Source organism: Aotus nancymaae, unplaced genomic scaffold (assembly GCF_030222135.1).
Source record: "Aotus nancymaae isolate 86718 unplaced genomic scaffold, 86718_ANA_hifiasm-v0.15.2.pri h1tg000046l, whole genome shotgun sequence".
Lineage (NCBI taxonomy): Eukaryota > Metazoa > Chordata > Mammalia > Primates > Aotidae > Aotus > Aotus nancymaae.
The window spans coordinates 31647433-31657834 of NW_026988460.1; the positions used below are offsets into that span (position 1 = coordinate 31647433).

Consider the following 10402-nt stretch of genomic DNA (forward strand, 5'->3'; position numbering starts at 1 on the left):
CTATGCCATAAAAGATATTTAAATATTTGTTGGATAAACAAATGAATGCTGGCATATTAAATGATAAGTTATAACCTGAGTTTGTGGGAAGCCAATTTGGATTTGTAGTTAATCCACAAAGTAGACAATACATGTACAAATTTACATTTTCCAATTAAAAACCAATTTCATATGACACTCAATATCTCTGATGTCCCCATCACCAAATCATCATAAAACTTCAAGGAAGAAGCAACATTTACAGAGTAATTTCCACTTTAGGAATTGTGCTTTGCTCAAAGAATTTCACTTATTCTACAACGTGTGAAATAGGTATTATTATCCCCACTTTGTGGGTAACAAAACTGAGACTCATGCAAGTTGAGCAGCTTAGCCTAGGTAACAGAAGAAGGAAGTGGCAAAAAATGAATTAGACCCAAGTTTATCTGACTCCAAAGCTCACTTTAAAAACCAAAAGAGGACTTGGAATCTTGGCGCACAGCATCTGATGCAGCACCTGCTGATGACTTCTGGTGCAGACTGTGTTCCCCTTGACTATTTCTTTCCTGCTTAGCACACAGTATGCTCAAATAAATAGTGTTGAATTAAATTATTGAATGTACCATCTAGACTCAAAGTTCCTTAATCTGGTGGTATTCTCATATTCAGGGCATGATATAGACACTTTAGAAGAAAACCCAGCATCAAGCTTTGGAAAGTTATTGTGTCAGGATGCACAAGCCAATGTTCTCTGTCTTGTCTTCATCAGGAAAAATAGACATGGAATGATGACTTGAGTAGGGAAGATTAGGTAAGAACTAAGGGAAACATGGTAAAACACTGGATCAAGCCACTGAGGAAAACAAAATACTTTTGTCTGCAGATGCCTGTCTCTCTCAGATAAGCCAGGCTTGAGTGGCCACATAGGCACCAGGAGCTGCTTTTCTGCATTTGTGGCAACAGTAAGAAGAGTCTTCTAGCAGAAATTGACCTTGTTCAGTAGCATCCTCTCCATGGTAATGTGGACTTGTTAGTTCCTTTCATTGCTCTCTGATGTGTAGCTTTAATTGTATCTTTGCTTTTATGTAGAGAATAGATTCATGTTCCCAAGAAGATGTCTGGGAAAACCCACTGCCAGCCTTGAACACAAATAGAAACCTGAAGAAACTGCTGTTTCATGGGTGGGCACAAGGAAGAGGAAATGAAAGAGGACAACAACCTCCAAAGGTCTGAAGTTCAGGCATGGAGAGATCACAGTTCCTCTTGCCCTCTTCTAAGGAGTGCAAACAGGAGCAATTTTATTCAAAGGAAAATGAGGAAATTGCCTTCTGGGGGATGTTATGTGGTGCTGAAAAGCTACCATCTCCCAAAAAAGCTGTTCCTCACCCATACAGGAGCTCCCATGGCTGAGGGACAGCTAATACCACTGTTGATACAATTATCTATTACCTTCCTCAATTTTTTATGCATGTTTCTCCATACTTGAGATCATACTGTATAAAAATTTTGCAATCTGCCTTTTCCAGCTAACATTGTAGCTTGTAAGCATTTGAAGGGAGAATATTATAAAATCCAGCCATTTTACAGTTGAGAGAGACATCACACAGAAATAGCAGCAATGACAGGCACTTCTGGCTGGCTCCCGAAAGCTTAAATAGTGCTGTCCCACCTGTGGTATGGTGTACCTATTTATACAACCTCATGAAGCAGTTAGCAGTGGTTGGCTCTGGGAGGCAGGATCAAGGGAGTTGTTCTTTTTAAAAAATATCTCAACTTCTTATATTTTTTAAAATTTCATAATAAACCAGTATCACTTTTATAGTCAGGAAAAAAATATTTTAAAGATGCTTCCTTCTTGCTGCCAAGAAAGCGGCAAGGCATTAGAATCTGATTCAAAGGAAGAAGAGCAAGCTACCCAGGCTCATCTCAATATGCTTGAGGCTCACCATCTATGGGATGGAGACAGTCCCCTGGACCCTCCCAGAGTAGAGACTATCACACTATCTGTCACCTATGGAAAAGGTGATGTCACTCTAGGATAAGATGAAGAGCAGCCCATATCTGGGAAGTGGCCAAGCTTTGTGGTCCACAGCTGCCCACTCCTTCAAAGCCCCCCAAAGCCTCTCAGAGGCTTTGCCTTATTTGTGATTATAACCTCCCAACTCAGCCATCATTCAGAACAGACTGGAACCTTGGTATCTTTAGACCCTGAAAAAGGAGTTAAGCTACATTATTTTCCCATTGCTCACAAACAGGGCCAACTCATTCATTAGGCACAGGAGACACAGTACCTAGGGACCAAAATACTGTTAGGGGTATACAAAATGTTTTAACGTATTATATTCATGTATTTACCATTATGCCAACACAGTCATAAAATATGAATTTTTCATATTTTTAATGGAGGAAGGGGTCCAAAAACATAAAAGTTCCTACTGCCCACAAAAATCACAGCATGGCCTTGGTCACTTAGCCTCTATTTCAGCTTCATATTTTCCAAGCCCTTCCATGAAATTATCAAGGTGGATTGTGAACCAGAATGCCTACTATTCCTCTTTAATCATCTTCTTCATCATTCTGGTAAAGAGCAAACAAATTTTGGGTGTAAATTTTGGCATGAAAATAACCAGAGCCATGAGGTTAAACTGAGACCCTCATAGCAGAATTAGGCAGATGGAGACATATTTGCAGAGAGCAAAAGGAAAAGCTTTTTAAATCACTCCCACAAAAACCATTACAACACTGATGGATAAGGCACAATAACTCTAGGAAATGATCTGGCATTGCCCCCTTTTCCTAGGAATAATTGTCCCTCATTCCTTAGGATAACATTTCTGTGAAATGTGAACATCTCTTTTATAACTCTGGTCCTTTTAAAATTAGAGTTATAAATAAATAAGGACAATTTGCAAACCATTTGATTACATCCCTGTACTTCACCAAGATTCCCTAAGGGGGCACTTACACCACTTTTTACATCATTAAATATTTAAATAAAAACTCATTGAAGTGAATCACGGGACAGAAAGGCATTATGAAGCACGTCTGGGCACGGTGCAGCAGCAGCCTTTAGACATAGGGAGCACATGGAATATCTGCTCCCTGCAGACCAGGCATAGCATAACGCAGCAAGGGCTTTGAAGGGAGAGAATACTGGTTTCAAAGAAGGAGGCCAGTAGAGAAATTACCAGTTTTACTTAGAGTTCCTTATGCAGCCGCCACAAATACACAGCATGCCATCAAGAACCAGGAAGTAAGCAAAACAGAGCATTGGAGCAGCAGAACTCAAGTCCCAAAGCACATGCTGGTTTAGAAATGTCATGGAAAAGTTACTGTGTTCAAAATCACTTCATTCCTCTTGTAGTTCTAAGCGTGATGATTGGGTGTTCACATATATGTATGAGATGTGACGCCCTCAAACCTTGTTACAACTTTTTCTTCTCACATCACATTACCCATCTGACATGAGAAGAAAAAGAATCACCTCAAATAACTGTGGTACAAAAGAAAATAAATCATTTAAAGTCACTTTATTTATAAAATCATGTAATTTTCCAACACATTTTATTATAATTTTCATTGGTAAACATTGATTGAGCAGACACCATGTGAGGAGAGTGGAAATGTTGCATTAGATAGCCCTGACCCATGGAGTTTGCAACATGGTTAGAAACCATGAAAATACTAGATGTAAGTGGATCACGGCAGTATCAAGGCGTACATGCTGAATGACAGAGGAGTGGTCCCAACTGTAAGTTTTGTATGAGAGCCAAGAGAAGAGAGAATCCTTAAGTGACTGAGCATCATTGAGGATCCAGCAGGAAGCAGATGGCATACTCAAAAGAGTTTGACTACGGAAGTATTTACCAGAGAATGGGCAGAGTTGAGTGAACCAATCACAGTGGTGAACTTAGGGACTAACAATGGTGGGAAGCCGTTACCACCCCTAGACCTGAAAGGGCAAGGGAGGGAATGATGTTATTGGAGCCACATGAGAACTGGTTCCATGGAAGACAGAGTGCTACACAGTAGCTGAGGCTATGGAGGCAAAGCAAGAAGCTCAGTTTGGGAGCTGGGAAATACATACCCAATATATGATCACCTGCTGATACCGCCAACAGGCCAAATCCAACCAGCTACTAGAGAGCAAGGAAGCTCAGGGGATACAATTCTTGTGCAGACACCAGGCAAGAGAAGGGAGACTAGAGAGTGGACCTAGCGAGACAAATGGAGACTAGCCCAGCACACAGGCTGGAGAGCTTGCTATGGGCCTTAAGAGAAAGGGAGGATACACTGGCATAGAAAAGGAAGGGGGAGATCATCTTAAGCAGAAGTAGACATGTGGATATAGAAAATGGGAAATATTTTTTTTTCCAGTGAGGAGGCAATATGTACACAGTGCATTTTCTTAAGAAGAGTAAGGCTGTAACATTCAGGAAGCTTGTAGGAATTGGCATAGATCAGTTTATTTGTCACAGCACAACTGACATTTAGGGTAGGATAATTATTTGTTTGGGGGACTGTCCTCTCCTTTGTAGGATGTTTAGCAACAGCCCTGGCCCCTAACCTCTATATGCTAACAGCAGCCCACTCCCACTTGCGATGATAAAAAACATCATCACACATTGCCAAATGTACCCTAGGGATGCAAAACTACCCCCAAGTTGAGAACTACTGGGAGAGGAAACAGAGGAGACCATGATCAGAAAATCGTTGAAACACAAGGTGAATGTAAGACGCTAAGGGCTTAGATCAGTGTGGAGCAGTGAGACTGGCAAGAAACAGACAAAGGCACAGGGCCTGTAGGTGAGAAGCAGATGGGCTGTGTGAGAAGAGGCAGAGGGGAGTGGCTAAGGGTGATTCTTAGGTTTGTAGTGAAATAACAGGAAGGAGGATGTCTCCACTGACAGCACTATGGGGCCGGCCTTGGGGAAGATGATGTGCCTTTTGTGACCTTGTTTGAATGAGGTCCAGGACATTTGGACAAGGGACTGAGTTGAGCAGGGAGGTTGAGACTTTAGGTGTAGATTGGAGTCATCTATGCAGAGAGCCAGCTGGAAAACTTCTACCGATAGGAGGATAGGAATTCTCATGAAGGGAAGATAGAGAGAAAACCAAGGACTGAGGTTTTCTTTTCTTTTTTCTTTTTCCTTTGGTGATGGTGAGGAGCAAGAGAGTGTTGTGCATATTTAGAAGATGAATAATGTGGGATAGAAATAGAAGGCTCAGGAGGCAGGAAAACCAAGCAGTTTTCTGAGGGTGAGAGTGGGCTGAAGTTCAGCTCCTACCCTACTTGTCAGGTCATATGCCCAAGGGGCTACATCTACCCCTGAGCAACCACCCTTTTCTAATGTATGCAAAAGTGCCATATGGGCCAGGGCAGTCCTAAGGAGAATCAGAGCAGCCACAGAAGACACAGGTGTCAAGAAGGGAGGAATCTTGTCCACACAACTCACCCCACCTCCCAGTGGTAAATATTCTCTTTTCTTCCCCCAATCACTCAAGTCCTTAAAGAAGTAGACTTCGATTGGGTAGACATTTTCATTTATGTGTAATTTTATGGTTTGTTTTTCACAATTGAGTTATAGGAGGTGTTGCTCTCCTAAGTTCTGGAAAAAGACTACACACAGAGGTCGCAGGAAGAGGAGGGAATCCACAACCACAATGAGTGGCTGTGCTTGTCACCTCACTGGTTCCAACTCTGAAGACAGATGATGGACCTTCTCATCATTTTCTCTCACAAAGAGGAATATTGTGGTAGGCAGGATTCTAAGATGGCTTCCAACATTTCCACCCCATGTTGTATGTGCCCTGTATAAACTCATCATCTCTTTGTGGATGAGACCTGCAAATATGAGGAGCTATGATTATTCCTGTGACTAGTATTATGTGGCAAAAGAGAACTTTCAGATGTAATTAAGGTCCCTAATCAGTTGACTTTGAGTTAGTCAAAAGGAAGATTATCCTGGGTGGATCTGACTTAATCAGGTGAGCCTTAAAAAACAGACAAAAGAAACAACAGGTGCCTCTGCTGTCCTGGAAGAAAGCAAACATCAATGTTGTAAACTGCCATTACAGGGCGATAGGACTAGGATCTGAGGGTGGCTTCTAGGTGCTGAGAGCAGTCCCTGGCCAAAAGCCAGCAAGAAAACAGGGACTTCAGTCCTACATCCGCAAGGAACTGAATTTTGCAAGCAACAAATGAATATGGAAGAGGACCCTTGGGCTCATATTAGAGCACAGCCCTAGCCAACACTTAGATTTTATGCTTGCAAGACCTTTAGCGGAGAACCCAGCTAGCCTACCCAGACTCCTGCCCCATGGAAATTGAGATAATAAATCTGTGTTGCTTTAAGCTGCTAAGTATGTGGTAATTTGCTACACTGCAAAAAAAATCCACAAATATATAAGTGAAAGGAGTTTATGTACACGGATAGATTGGCTCCATGGGGAGTCTAACAACCACACCCTACAGCTAAATCCCAGAATTGTGCTGAATCTGAGCCAAGGTCCCGACTGTGGTATACCCACCATCACTACTCAGCTCCAGCCTCATCATGATCCAAGCAGCAGCTGGGACGGGGTCGCTCTTGTTTCCTCCTATGAAATGGCACACTGAAGATCTGGGGAAAGTGAGCCACAGTATAAGCCACATAGGATAGGGAGAATGACTTTCTGAGCTCATAGCTGGTATGAGACAGTTGATATTTATTATAAGGCTGAGATAGTAGAGATGGCAGTCAGGATTCCCACTCTCTGGTGCCAGACCTGTCGTTATGTGGCCAAATAGAACTTTAGACCCTAAGACACTGAACATGCAAAGCTGAAAGGACATTGACATATCATTTTTCAGAAGGGCCTCTTGGAATAAGGAAGGAAGGGGAAGCAAGGTGGAAAGAGAGAATAAAAAAGATAATTTAATTCAGTAAACAAGTATTTATGGTGCCCATTATGTGCATAGTTCTGTTCTAGCTCCAGAAATACAGCAGCGACTAAAACAACCAAAACCCCATGCCCTCCAGTGAAAAAATATAGAGAAATTAATAAAACAAAAATTTAAAAATACATAGTATGTAATGACTGTAAAGCAAGGGAGGCGTTGGAAGGGATATTGGTGTTCCACTTAAAAGAGTCAGATAAGACTCCCTCAGAAGGTCACATTTGGATACGAACCAAAGGTGCTAAGGAGTGAACCATGTGGCTATCTGAGGAAATCATGTTCCAGGCAGAGGAAATGCAAGTGTAAGTCTTCAGGCAGGAGAAGGTCTGGCCTTTCTGAGGGATAGTAAGATGGCCAGCATAGCTGGAGGGTAGTGAAGAAGGAGAAAAGAGAAAATGTGTGTTCCGAGAGTTGTTTAAGGGCTTGCGGATTACTTTCACTTTTATTTGCATAAGGTGGGAGCCACTGAAAGTTCTAAATAAAGGAATGACATGATCAGTCTTAGGTTTCCAAAAAAGTGATCAGGCAGCTGTGATAAGAACAGGCCACAGGAGGGAAAGGGTGGAAACAGGAGATGGGTTAGGAAGCCACTGTAATGGTCCAGGTGAGAGATGAGGTTTGCTTGGACCAAGGTGAAGGACATGGAGAGAAGTGCTCTAATTCTGAATGACTTTTGGAGACAGAGCCAATAGCATTTGCTCTGATTGGATTTAAGGTGTGGGAGAAAAAGCAGCCCAGGATAATGCCAAGGTTTTTTAGCCTGAGCAACTAGAATTTACAGTTGGCATTTGCTGCTACAGGGAAGCCTGGAGAAGCTGGTTTGGTGAGAAATCTTGGAGTGCAGTTGTGGGGTATTCAGCCTGAGAAGCCTATTAGACATGTGATGGTGCAAAGTAGACAGTTGGATGTTATATTGTGACGTTTAGGAAAGGATTAGGGCTGAAGACATAAATTTGATATCTGAAACATGAGACTGGATGAGATCAAAGAGAGTGCATATAGATAGAGAAGTCCAAGTGTAAATCCTGGGGCACTCCAAGATCAAAATGTCAGGGAGAGGAGGAAGAACAAGCAAAAGAGACTGAGAAAGAACAGCCAATGAGGAAGGAGAAAAACCAAGAGTGTGATGTCCTAGAATCCAAGGAAAGGAAGTGTTTCAATTATTTGAAAGTAATCAACAGAGTCAAATGCTGCTGATAGGTTGAGCTGAGGCTGAGAGATGACATTGGATTTAACAGCATGTAATTGGGGACCCGGACACAGGTCATTTCAGTGGAATGATGGGGATGAAAGCCTGCTTCAAGTAGATTCAAAAGAGATTTGGAAGAGAGAAATTAGAGATGGCAGGTGTGGGCAACTCTTTTTAAAGAACTTGGCAATAAAGGGAAGCAGAGAAATGGGTCAAAGCTGAAGAGGAAAATGTTTGTATGCTGATGGGAATTATCTAGTAGAAAAAAGGAAATGATAAGAAAGGATATAGTCAATTTTCATTTGTACAAGAAAATAGCAGAAAACAATGTAACCTAGTTGATAAAAGATTTTATGCAATAAAAGATTTTATTGTAGTATTTAAGACAGATTTTTTTACTGAAATTTAATAAAACACTCATGTAACCACCATCCACCCCAAGAGCTAGACCACTACCAGTAATGTCTATGTGCTTCTCCATCTCCTACTCTTACCTCTGTTTTAGAAGAAAGCAACTTCCTGAATTGTGTTATTATCATTTCAGGATACAATCAATATAATTTTATTCTCTTGATTATATCTGTTATATTTATTGACTGATAGATCCAGGATAATCTAACCTATGCCTCTCGACCTGGTCTCCTACTCAAACCACCTCAGTCAGACAGTGTCAGGAAATTCCTCCCTTGCGTTTAACCTGCTACATTAACATTCTATTTTATTTCATCTTCTATCTCCTGCTGCTAGTGCTTTGTCTGAAAACCCCTTCTTCTGCACAAAGATCATTATTATTCATTCCTGTCAATATTATTTACTCTGCATGAAAGCAGCAATAGACTGGCACACCTTTGTGCCATGCGCATACACAGAACAGACCCCAGTGGCCAGAGCATTCTTGTTATCCTGGAAGATGCACCTGCAGCCCTCAGGCCTCCAGCCTCGCCCTTCCATCCTAAGGCACTTTCTGTTGGTCAGGTGCCTACACCATCACCTGGCAGCCCCTCCACAGAGGCTTCAGAAAGGCAGTTGAGAGCCAGTGACTAGAATTCCTTCATCCCCAGATCTTGCCTGTGGGCAGTGGCCATCCCCAGATCATCCAGGATTCTCCAGGTGTTCAAGGACTGCAGGATTTTGACAAATGCCAGCAGAGTGGCCTCTTTACAAATGAATGGCAGCAGGCTGTGAAAAGCTTTCTACATGCTTAAACCAAAAATCTAGTTCCCCCACTTGTTCACTGATGCTTAAAATTGCTTTAAGGAGAGACAAAGGCTTTCATCTCACAACCAGAAAAAGCTTTGAAGGCCCTGGGTGAACTAATTGATTTAGACCAATACACACTGTTGTATAAATGGACTGAAGGATTAGATGATGCAATGGGCACCTTTAATATGGGTGTGAAGTGACAAGAGTTGTAGCAGAGAAAGATGGGGCTTTTCTTGTCTCCTTGGGTGCTTAAAAAGAACAGTCCTGAGGCCAGGTGCAGTGACTCACACCTGTAATCCCAATACTTTGGTAGACCAACACAGGTGGATCACTTGAGTCCAGGGGTTCAAGACCAGACTGGGCAACATGGCAAAACCCTGTTTATAAAAATATAATATAGAAATTAGCCTGGCATGGTAGCATGCACCTGCAGTCTCAGCTACTTGGGAGGCTGAGATGGGAGGATTGCTTAGACCTGGGAGGTTGAGGCTGCAGTGAGCCATGATCACCCCATTGCACTTCAGCCTGAGCGACAGAGCGAGACCCTGTCTCAGAAACACACACACACACACACACACACACACACACACACACACACACACACCAGTCTTGAAATCAGAAGCCCTGGAGTCAAGCTGAGCCCTGGGCCCTACTGCCAGCTGTTTGATCACAGGCAAAATTACTCAAAACCTTGAGCCTGCTTTTTGTTTCTAAAACGAAGGCAATGCCTACCTTCAGAGTTACTGTGAGACTTTCTCATCATGTTGGTAAAAGTGCCCTAGCACAGTGACCACATTCTACCCAGTAAATATTTTCTGTCTTTCCCTGTTGTTCCCAGGAGGCATCTCAGGCTCTGTTCCTTCCCACTCCATCCCCCTTACTTACCATCAAGAGTGAGGACTCTGGGACCACACAACCCAGGTTCAAATCCTGACTCTATCACTTGCTGACTGTCATCTTGGACAACCTCTCTGTGCTCAGTTCTCTCATCTGTCAAAATGGGGATAACAATAGTACTTGCCTCTTGGGATGACAGTAAGGATGAAATGAGTTCATGTGTGTAATGCAATCAGAACAATTCCTGGCACCAA

General features: G+C 42.4%; 1 pseudogene; it reads left to right on the top strand.

Annotated features, from left to right (window-relative positions):
- The first annotated feature begins 3331 nt into the window (after positions 1 to 3331).
- On the top strand, positions 3332 to 3444 carry LOC135268947 (small nucleolar RNA U13; annotated as a pseudogene).
- Positions 3445 to 10402: the final 6958 nt, after the last annotated feature.